The sequence below is a fragment of the Lepidochelys kempii genome, chromosome 9, assembly GCF_965140285.1.
Source record: "Lepidochelys kempii isolate rLepKem1 chromosome 9, rLepKem1.hap1, whole genome shotgun sequence".
NCBI classification, from domain to species: Eukaryota; Metazoa; Chordata; order Testudines; family Cheloniidae; genus Lepidochelys; species Lepidochelys kempii.
In genome coordinates, this window is record NC_136388.1 from 63,534,112 (window position 1) to 63,544,582 (window position 10,471).

Consider the following 10,471-nt stretch of genomic DNA (forward strand, 5'->3'; position numbering starts at 1 on the left):
TATACCAATAGATAAGGTTGCAAAACTGTCTCCATTGAAATCTCCCCTTGTTTTCTCAAGCTCCTGATAATCCAAAACTGTCTCTTTGGGGGCTGAAAGTGTCCAGGTTTGATCTCTGCCCAGAGGGATGTATCTGTTTCTTAGGTGACAGTTTCAGTGCTGTCCTTTCAGCTGTTTTGGAGTTAGGAACATGTAGGGGTCAGGCAGGGGAAGGGAAGGGAAATACTCTTTCCCCATTGTAAGGATATGCTGATGATCTATTTTTAAGCAGCTAAAGAAAAATGGTTGTAGATTAAAGCTTGATAATCAGTATAGCTCTAGAGCCTGTTCAATGTCCAGAGAAGGCAATGTAAGCCTTTCCGTTAATTGCAGTGTGCTCTGGATTAGGCCCATAGTTCTTGTAGAGGACAGGTGGTTTGGGAAAAATCATTTCTGAGCATGCTCTGTTGGGCATCTCCTATGATTCAGCAGGGTTGAAGGATGCCCCACTCTCTCCTACTAAGCAATGGCATCAACAAAGGTGGAAACTCACGCCTCCCTCCCCTCTTTCAGTCATAACTTCACAGTCTAACTGGAGCTATCTGAAGGCTAACTCTATTATACACAGGCAATTCCCCTTTTTAGATCCACAGGTGTCAGGTTGACTCCCACAGGTGACCCAACGGGGGTGTTATTACATTTGGATTTAATAAAAATGTGTTGGATTTATGGCAGTAATAACAACCCCCAGCTCTTCCATAGTTCATTTAATCAGTAGATCTCAAAGCGCTTTTTTAAAAAAAGTAATGATCAATACCCCCATTTTATTCTGAGGAAACTGAGGCACGGGAATCACAGAATCGTAGGACTGGAAGGGACTGGAGAAGTCATCTACTCCAGTCCCCTGCACTCATGGCAGGACTAAGTATTATCTAGCTCATCCCTGACTGGTGTTTGTCCAACCTGCTCTTAAAAATTTCCAATGATGGAGATTCCACAACCTCCCTAGGCAATTTATTCCAGTGCTTAATCACCCTGACAGTTGGGAAGTTTTTCCTAATGTCCAACCTAAACCTCCCTCGCTGCAAATTAAGCCCATTGCTTTTGTCCTATCCTCAGAAGTTAATGAGAACAATTTTTCTCCCTCCTCCTTGTAACAACCTTTTATGTATACCTCAAAACTGTCATCGTGTTCCCCCTCAGTCTTCTCTTCTCCAGACTAAAGAAACCAAATTTTTTAATCTTCCCTCATAGGTCATGTTTTCTAGACCTTTCATCATTTTTGTTTCTCTTCTCTGGACTTTCTCCAATTTGTCCACATCTTTCCTGAAATGTGTCACCCTGAACTGGACACAATACTCCAGCTGAGGCCTAATCAGTGCAGAGTAGAGTGGAAGAATTACTTCTCGTGTCTTGCTTACAACACTCCTGCTAATACATCCCAGAATGACATTTGCTTTTTTTTCCAACAGTGTTATACATTTAGCTTGTGATCCACTATGACCCCCAGATCTCTTTCCACAGTACTCCTTCCTAGGCAGTCATTTCCCATTTTGTATGTGTGCAACAGATTGTTCCTTCCTAAGTACAGTACTTTGCATTTGCCCTTATTGAATTTCATCCTATTTACTTCAGATGTTTTCTCCAGTTTGTCCAGATCATTTTGAATTTTTTGAAAAAAGGGGAAGTGACTTACCCAAGGGCCTCAAGCAGGGGAGTGGCAGAGCAAGGTCTAGAACCCTTGTCTTTGTTGTATCAGTCCAGTGCTCTATTCATCCTAACAAGCCCAAATGCTGCAGTTTATAACAGTGGAGTGGCTTGGTGCCTCACTGTCAAATGCCAATTCCTGCTTGCCCAAGCTCTTGTCTCCTCATTGAAGACCAATCATGTTCTCCAAGAAATGAATTAATTTACCATTTAAAAATATAATTTCAATGGAACCAGCAAGATGTGTGTGTCACATCAGTTACTAACGCCATGACAATCCTGATAATCCACATCGCCACTGCATCACAGCTACATATAGCCACAATGCATGAGTGAAGTCTGTGTGACCAGGCTGCCCAGCCTATGGGGGCACCGTTGATTCTCTGGTCTCTTGTAACAGTCAGCCAGGGGTGAAAGTAAGTCTAGGGACTTACCGGTACAGGGCTGGGCTGGGGCTGGCTCTGGCCCCCAGAAGGGACGGGGCCTCAGGCGGAAGGAGCAGGGCTGGGTGAGGTCAGAGCCAGCCCCGGCCCACCCTGTACAGGCAAGTGCCTCCTTCCCCCTCCCCGGGGTAACAGTGGCAGCCGGAGCCCTGGGCCCTTTAAATTGTCCCTGGAGCCTGCCGGAGCCCTGGGGAAGCGGTGGTGGGGCTCTGGGGACAATTTAAAGGGCCCAGGGCTCAGCTGCCACTGCCGCCCTGGGCCCTTTAAATCGCCGCCCCAGCCCCGCCACCGCTACCCCAGGGCTCCAGTAGCGGGGCTCTGGCAGCAATTTAAAGGGCCGGGGGCTCCAGCCGCTGCTGGGAGCCGCAGGCCTTTTAAATTGTGCCTGGGGAAGCTGATCCACCCCAATATGGTGCACTGGCTCTTGCCAGTACGCCGTACCGGGGCGTACCGGCTTACTTTCCCCTCTGTGGTCAGCACTCTAGACTCTGACTTCAGCAATCTGATCGCAAGTCTCCATGAGACCTCAATATTTCTTGACTGGTTTCCTTTTAGAAAGGAAGGACAGTCTAGTGGCTAGCCCACTAGACCTAAGACATGCGTTCAAGTTCCTGTTCTGTCACAGACTTCCTGCACTACCTGGGATAAGTCTCTTCGCCTCTGTGCCTCAGTTCCCCCATCTGTGAAATGGAGACAATAGCACTGCCCTATCTCAAAGGGCTGCAGGCAGGAGTGTTGCTCAGGGACTGCACCAGTGTGGGGATGCATATAAAACATGGATTGATGCCCAGGATCAGGGGCTTAGGTTGCAAACCCTTTGTGGCAGGACCTTTGTATTTGTTTCTCTAGAACAGTATGCTTCTTTAAAGCGTGGATTCTTTAACAAGCAGCATACGGACACACAGAAGAGCTAGCTGGGAAATGGCAACTGTTTTCATCAGGAAGTTGTTTTTTTAAAAAATAATTTAAAACCAATCTGCCTGAAAATTAGTTTTTATTAAGTGAAATTAAAAACAGGAAAAGAAATGGCTTTCAAAAACCATTTTCAGTAAACATGTGGGGGTGTTGGTAAACATTTTCTGTTTTCAAAAAGGGTTTACTAAAAACCCCGCTTTTAGAAAAAAAACCCAAAAGAACAAATCAGTTTTTGAAAATATAAATCCCAAATGCTTACTGCACAATGTTTGGTGCAGTCCCCTACACCCCTACTACAAAATGTTGACCACAATGAAAAACTATATTTTGTGAAAAAAAATTGGGGATGGGGAGGGTGAAAAGATTAAAAGTTCTGACCGACTCTAATACTATGATATTCCCATCACAGGTATGAGCATTACTTAGTAGGGTGAATGAGGGGTGACCAACTGCATGTGACTCAGGCCATAACTGCAGGTGTGTAGTGGCCAGCCTGGGCAGAGATACTCTGGTGCATGAAGGTTGTATTCTTTGAGTGGTAGGCAACATAAAAGGAAATGTTTCAGAGTAGCAGCCGTGTTAGTCTGTATTCGCAAAAAGAAAAGGAGGACTTGTGGCACCTTAGAGACTAACCAATTTATTTGAGCATAAGCTTTCGTAAGCTATGAAGTGAGCTGTAGCTCATGAAAGCTTATGCTCAAATAAATTGGTTAGTCTCTAAGGTGCCACTAGTACTCCTTTTCTTTTTATAAAAGGAAATGTCTCACCTTGTGACTGGGGAACTAAAGGTAGGAAGAACCTGTAGTCTGGCACATCCCTTAGGAACCTATTTCTTTCTATTTACAAATTTAATAGAGTGATGCTTTGCCAGAGCTATAACCTGTGATATGAATTACTGTTAGGCTGTTAGCAGAATAACTGCAGTGATATTTTCCCTTGTGCTGCATTTGCAAGCGATAAACCTGGTGTTAATTTGCTTGTGCTGTGTGTGATTTCTGCAGCACTGAATATGGTCAAGTCAATTTTCAGGGTTGGCGAAGTAAATCCTAGACACAGATTGGCTTGGTGTGATTGTGTGTGCAGTGCAGGTGGGAGTGCATGTGTATGAGTGTGTGGATGGTGTGTGTGTGTGTGTGCTATTCGGTGAGTGCACATGTGAGGGTGTGCATATTCATGAGTGTCTTGTGTACAAATGTTTTATTAACGTGCTATATTGTGGTAGCGTCTAAGCACCCCAGTCAAGATCCCATTGTATTAAATACTGTACAACATTTTTGAAGGAGTGCAACTATAAGGGGGAGTCCCTGACTCAACAATGAAATTCAAACCTTCCCTTGAGCGTCTCTTACTCTTTGCCCCTTGTGTATGGCAGTCATATGATGTTTGGGATAGTGTGGGAGTGGCAATGCACCCAGGGGAACTGGCAGAATTCCCAGAATGCTGCTGTCCAGAGCTTCTTTCATGGCCATGTGCTGGATTCATCATCTGTGGGCACAAAAGTGGTTAATTTTTTGATCCTGTTAGTAGCATATTTGCAAACAAGAAACTTGGAATGAACACAGCCCTATTTTGCCACTGACATCCTTGCACTTGTGAGGCCATTTTCATGCTGCATTACGCACAGTGCCTTGTGCCAAGACTTGGTTTTGAAGGGTTAATCTCGGAAAACGTAGCTAACTTGACATTCCATTGTGTTGGCTGTTCTTGGTGTCAAATGCCATACCAGTATCACATGCTTAAGCCTCTCTAGCCTGTCTTTTCTTGTCTACACAGGGACATCCAGGAAAGTTAATCTGAATTAACTAAATTTGAAGTGGATTAGTTAAACTACATTAAAGTCCTGTGTAGGTGCTGTTATTCAGAATTAAAGTGGCTTTAATTTGGATTATTTTAATATATTTTAGAAGTGAATTAAACTAAACCAAATTAAGGCTACTTTAATACTGAATTAGAGTGTTCACTCAGGGGTTTAACTAAAAGTGTACACTTTAAATGTATTAATTAAGATTATTTGCCTCAATGTCCCTATTGCATGGGGTTCACAGGTCTGGAACCTAAGCCTGTAGAGCTGCTAGGTAATTGGCATCTCTAGGCTGCCACTTAGCAGCAGCTGTAAGCAGTGTGTGCTCTTCTGCCCATGATCTACTGTGGGCATAGCCCATGGGCAGTCCCATTTCCAGAGGTCTTACAGGCAGCACCCCGTGGGTCCTGATTGGCTCCCTGACCATTATAAACCTAACGGCTGTTCCAGGAAGTGTCCAGGCAGCAGTGTGGATCTCGTGTAGCTGCCATGACTGCTCCTTCCTTCTGAACTCTTGGCTTTGACCTTGGCTTGATTTGGAATTCACCTGAGTTGAAACCTGACTCGGACTCTGGCCCTTGATGTTAACCCTGCCCTGGAACCTGACTACACATTCCTCAGCTACTCCCCACCTCAGGTTTGCCCCGTTGTGACCCTTGGTCCTGACTGCCTGTGTTGCGATCCTGACACCCATGTGGACAAGCCCTGATTCATCTCCTGAAGTCGTATTGAGTTTATATTTTCAAGAACAGATGTTCAAGCCAGAGGGATATGGGTTGGGGTTTTAATGTTCTAACTTTGGGCTTCATGCCCCCCATTTTCTGACCTTTCTGTTCTTCTTCATTGGTGCAAACGGGAGAGAAAACTGCTTAGCTACCTGGGCAAATGGAGGTATCACTTGAGTAGGAGAAGCCCTGATTGGCACAGCTAGCTCTATGTTACCCTGTTCTGGAGTCCCCAGGCCCTTCCCAATATATGTGGAGTGGGAGAGGCATAGCTGGGCACCTTGTGTGCTGGAGATTCTAGGGCGGTGGCATGGTCCCAGAGGGCTAGTACGGCAGGAGTAAATTAGAGCAGCCCCAGAATGTTCTTACTACCCCAAGCTACTTCCAGGACTGGGTGAGCTCAAAAGTAATATAAAGAGCACCTTTGGCTTGTTCCCCCCAGTGGGTCCTGCACTGTGCACTGCTCAGCTAGTTCAAAGAATCTAGCCATGTAGCCTCTGGAGAGAGATCTGGACTCAGCATCTTTTGCTTTCTCTCATTGTCATGTCTTAACTTAAATGTTCATTCCGCAAACACTTGCTATCTGGCACACTACTTTATGATCCTGAGCAGGCCCCTGGGCTTCAATAAAACTACTCAGGGCAGCAAGCGCTACATCAGGCAAGTTTTTGCAGATCAGGCCTTTAGAGTGTAAGGAGAGCGGTGTAAATGATGGGGGAGGGGCGGAATGATTCCTCGAGTATTTTATTGGAAGCATTTAGTGAAATTCATCAATTAAATTATTAACATATTAAAAAATATAATCTGAAATTATTTACCAAACCCTACAAGATGGGTGAATGCTTTTTTCAAAACCAGTTGAAGAATTTATTTTAAAAAACTCAAAATTCACTCACAAATTGCTTGAATATTATTCAGCCAACTCTAATGGTAAGCCTTTTATTGTTTGCCTTAATGCCCGTGTGCTAATGGAGGTAACGTGGGTTTGGTTAACAGGAGATGGGAGGTTGATTTCTACCTAAGCACTGCAGTCCCAGCATACTGTTAGGCCGGAGGAAGACATTTATTGAGCTTCCAGTGGGTGGTACAGATCAGAAGGACTTGGAAGGGAGGTGGTTAGAAAATGGATTTTCAACTTTGAAAATTTAACTTTTCATCAACAACAACAAAAAAGGCAACTGAAAACCAAACATTTTTTCCCAAAATTGGGCTGGAACACTTTGGTTTTTCAATGAAAAAGTGAAACTTTCTGAAAACAGACCATGCCTGTGACATTTTTTTGTTTAGATGAAATGGGTTTTTCCACCCAAAAAAAGTTCTGATGGAAAATTCTGGACTTGGAAGAGAAGAGATTTGGCCTGCGCTGGTGGGGGGAGGGAGAGGAGTCTTCCTGGCCCCACTCCAGACTCTGCCTAACTCTAGCCAGCTTCCTCAGACTCTCACATTCAGGAAAACAGGTATTACTCAAACTCAATCAAGAATCCAAAAAGCAAGAACAAAAACCACACAAAGGACTGCTGAGACATCATGTTGTGACATTCTCTATAGAAATATATATAATGAAGGCAATTTGCACTCCTCGATCATACCCAGTAATGTATGTACACATTTAACATAGAGGAGAAATTACCTGCTCCTTTGGGGATTGAGGGCTGCTTTCTCCAGGGCAAGTGCTTTACCATCAAATGAAGAGATCAGCTCGGCTTGCTGGAGCCAGCAAATCTTGGTTATATTTAACCCAGCGGTTTTCACACAGAGAGCGTAAGTACACTCTTTATATCTCATTTCTGTGCTGGGTGCCATATTGCACCTTGACTGTGACAGAGAGGTGATGTGTTCCCCATTAACACCTCAACACGCTGCTTAGCACACATCTGAGGCCCTCTTGGGGGTGCAGGGGGAGGAGCTAGAAAAGCAACAGCAGAGCTTGGGTTGTCTGGACTTTGCTTATTATTATTTATAATTAAGTTTTTCTTCGCCTCCAGGCTAATGTTTTTCATGACCTTGTTTCAGCCTTGCAGGTAGTAGAAGGGAACAAGGAGCTGAGGTGTCAACCCATCAACTTCTAAGTTTGGATAAGGATCTAGGGGTAAAAGGGAAGTCTTCCCAACCAGGAACAGCAGAGGCAGCCATTACAATGAAAACGAAGGGGGAACCCTCCTTTTCCAGCCTTCCAAATTTCATTTTGGTGGAGTCTGAGGGGTTGAGTTAGTTCTTGCTCTGTCTGCACAGCAGGGTCCATCCCTAGAGTCCAGTGGCCTTGATAGCCCAAGAAAAGGAGAAGAACAAATGAGAGATGAGGAAAGAAAGTAAACTAGGTGGTTTAAAGAACAGATTTACTGCAGCCCAGGTGACTGGAAAGGCAGATATAAAGAAGGAAAGATGACCAGGAGACCTTTGGGATAGAGAAATATACAGCTAAAGACTTCAGTCCTCAATTTCAAGGATTAATGGGATTTTGTCATTTCCCTGCCTGGACCCTTATATTTCTGACTTGAGCACTTCCTTTTTTGTCCAGCTTAGATATAGCTGGTTGGTTATGGTCTGATTTGGTTTGTTCAGTGCCTTGTGGACCAATCTGCCAGCTCACAATGGGCAACCTCAGCAGGGTGGTGGATGAGACGTGAGATCTACAGCACAGCTCATCCAGTGATGTTGCTTCAAAGGAGAAACAGTACCGACAACATCCCACAGGATTTTCTGGGGGGATTTATACACCAGGATTGGGGTGCAGTACTTTAGAAATCAGTCTGTCCTTTCAAAGAAGTTAACTGGCTTCTTAACTGTGGCAGATTAAGGAGTTATTTACCTGACAGCTGGAGTTAGTATTCCAACTGCCTGGGGGGCACATGACCCCTTTGATTTCAGAATGCATGCAGTGGGCCAAATCCCATGCTGATTTTCATCCCCTGCAGCCCTGCTGCCGTCAGTGAGATTGCAGGGGATTTAAATCAGCAGAGATTTTAACCCAGTAGGTCTGAGCAATGGTCTTGAATCAGTAGCATATGCTGCTAGAGCACCTGTGTACAGAGGATTACTCAATATGGATGGTTTCAGAGTAGCAGCCGTGTTAGTCTGTATTCGCAAAAAGAAAAGGAGGGCTTGTGGCACCTTAGAGACTAACAAATTTATTTGGGCATCAATATGGATGGTAATGGATTGGTGGGCAGCCCTCTCTTTATGTTCGACCATGGGCCTGCTGTGCTTCATAGCATCTCTCTTGCTAAGTGTCCCTCTGAAACCTTAGGCTAAAAGGGAAACAGGAAAAGCAGAAGAGATGAAATGAAGACACCAGCCCCCTTCCTTGCTCTGCAGTTCCAGGTTGGGGCAGGGTTCAGTCCCCCATGGTCTGTGACGATGTGCTGCTGTTACTCTGAAATACTGTGCATTCAAACAGCATTCTCCCGTCACCCTCAGAGAATGTGGTCCCTCTGGGGCAGGCTGGGCTTCATTCACTAGCACAATGTGAGAAGCAAATGGACGTAGGGAATGAATTCTCTTTTCAGGCCACGAGAAGGAGTTGTCCACAGTGCAAGTCTGGAGCTCCTTGCTGGAGCAGCATGGGAGGAGGAAGAGCACTGAGTGAATATGGATCCTGAATTCCCATCTCATCCCAGGAGAGAATTGTCCATCTAGGGCAGGGCTGACATTCCATAAAAGCATTGGTGAAGGGGATCTTAAATGTCACAGCTCCTATTATTTCTATATAGTCTAGGGGTGTGTAGCATCCTAAGCCTTCAATTAGCATTAATCAACACTCCTTCTCTTTAGGAAAAATAAAGAGCAAAGAAATGGAAGCTGAAAGGCAAAGTCAATTAGCGAAGCGGGAGCAGTGCTGGAGTCAGGCCTGACCAGCCCATGGTGGTCACTGGTAATACTAAAAAGATCAGGAGTACTTGTGGCACCTTAGAGACTAACAAACTTATTTGAGCATAAGCTTTTGTGGGCTACAGCCCACTTCATCAGATGCATAGAATGGAACATATAGTAAGAAGATATTTATACTTACAGAGAACATGAAAAGGTGGAAGTACCCATACCAACTGTAAAAGGCTAATTAATTAAGAGGAGCTATTATTAGCAGGGGGGAAAAAACTTTTGAAGTGAAAATCAAGATGGCCCATTTCGGACAGTTGACAGGAAGGTGTGAGGATACTTAACATGGGGAAATAGATTCAATTAGTGTAATGACTGAGCCATTCCCAGTCTCTGTTCAAACCTAAGTTAATGGTATCTAGTTTGCATGTTAATTCAAGTTCAGCAGTTTCTCTTTGGAGTCTGTTTTTGAAGCTTTTCTGTTGCAAAATTGCCACCTATAAGTCTATCACTGAGTGATTAGAGAGGTTGAAGTGTTCTCCTACTGGTTTTTGAATGTTATGATTCCTGATTTCAGATTTGTGTCCATTTATTCTCTTGCGTAAAGACTGTCCGGTTTGGCCAATGTACATGGCAGAGGGGCATTGCTGGCACATGATAGCATATATCACATTGGTAGATGTGCAGGTGAACGAGCCCCTGATGGTGTGGTTATTGTGATTAGGTCCTATGATGGTGTCACTTGAATAGATATGTGGACACACTTGGCATCGGGCTTTATTGCAAGGATATGTCCCTGGGTTAGTGTTTTTGTTGTATGGTGTGTGGTTGCTGGTGAGTATTTGCTGGCTGAGAGAGAACTCACAGATCTTGGGAGATAGACCAGTCCTCGCTTACAGACAGCCCCCCCAACCTGAAACAAATACTGCTTATCCCTGGCACCAGCTCTGCTTCTATTCATTGGCCATGTTAATGCTATCATCTGGGCCAGGCATTGCACAAAACATACTCCTTGACCCTAGCAGCTTTACTTGTCCATTTCCCGTCATTTCTGAAGAATCAAGACCTTCCCCCTACCCACACTT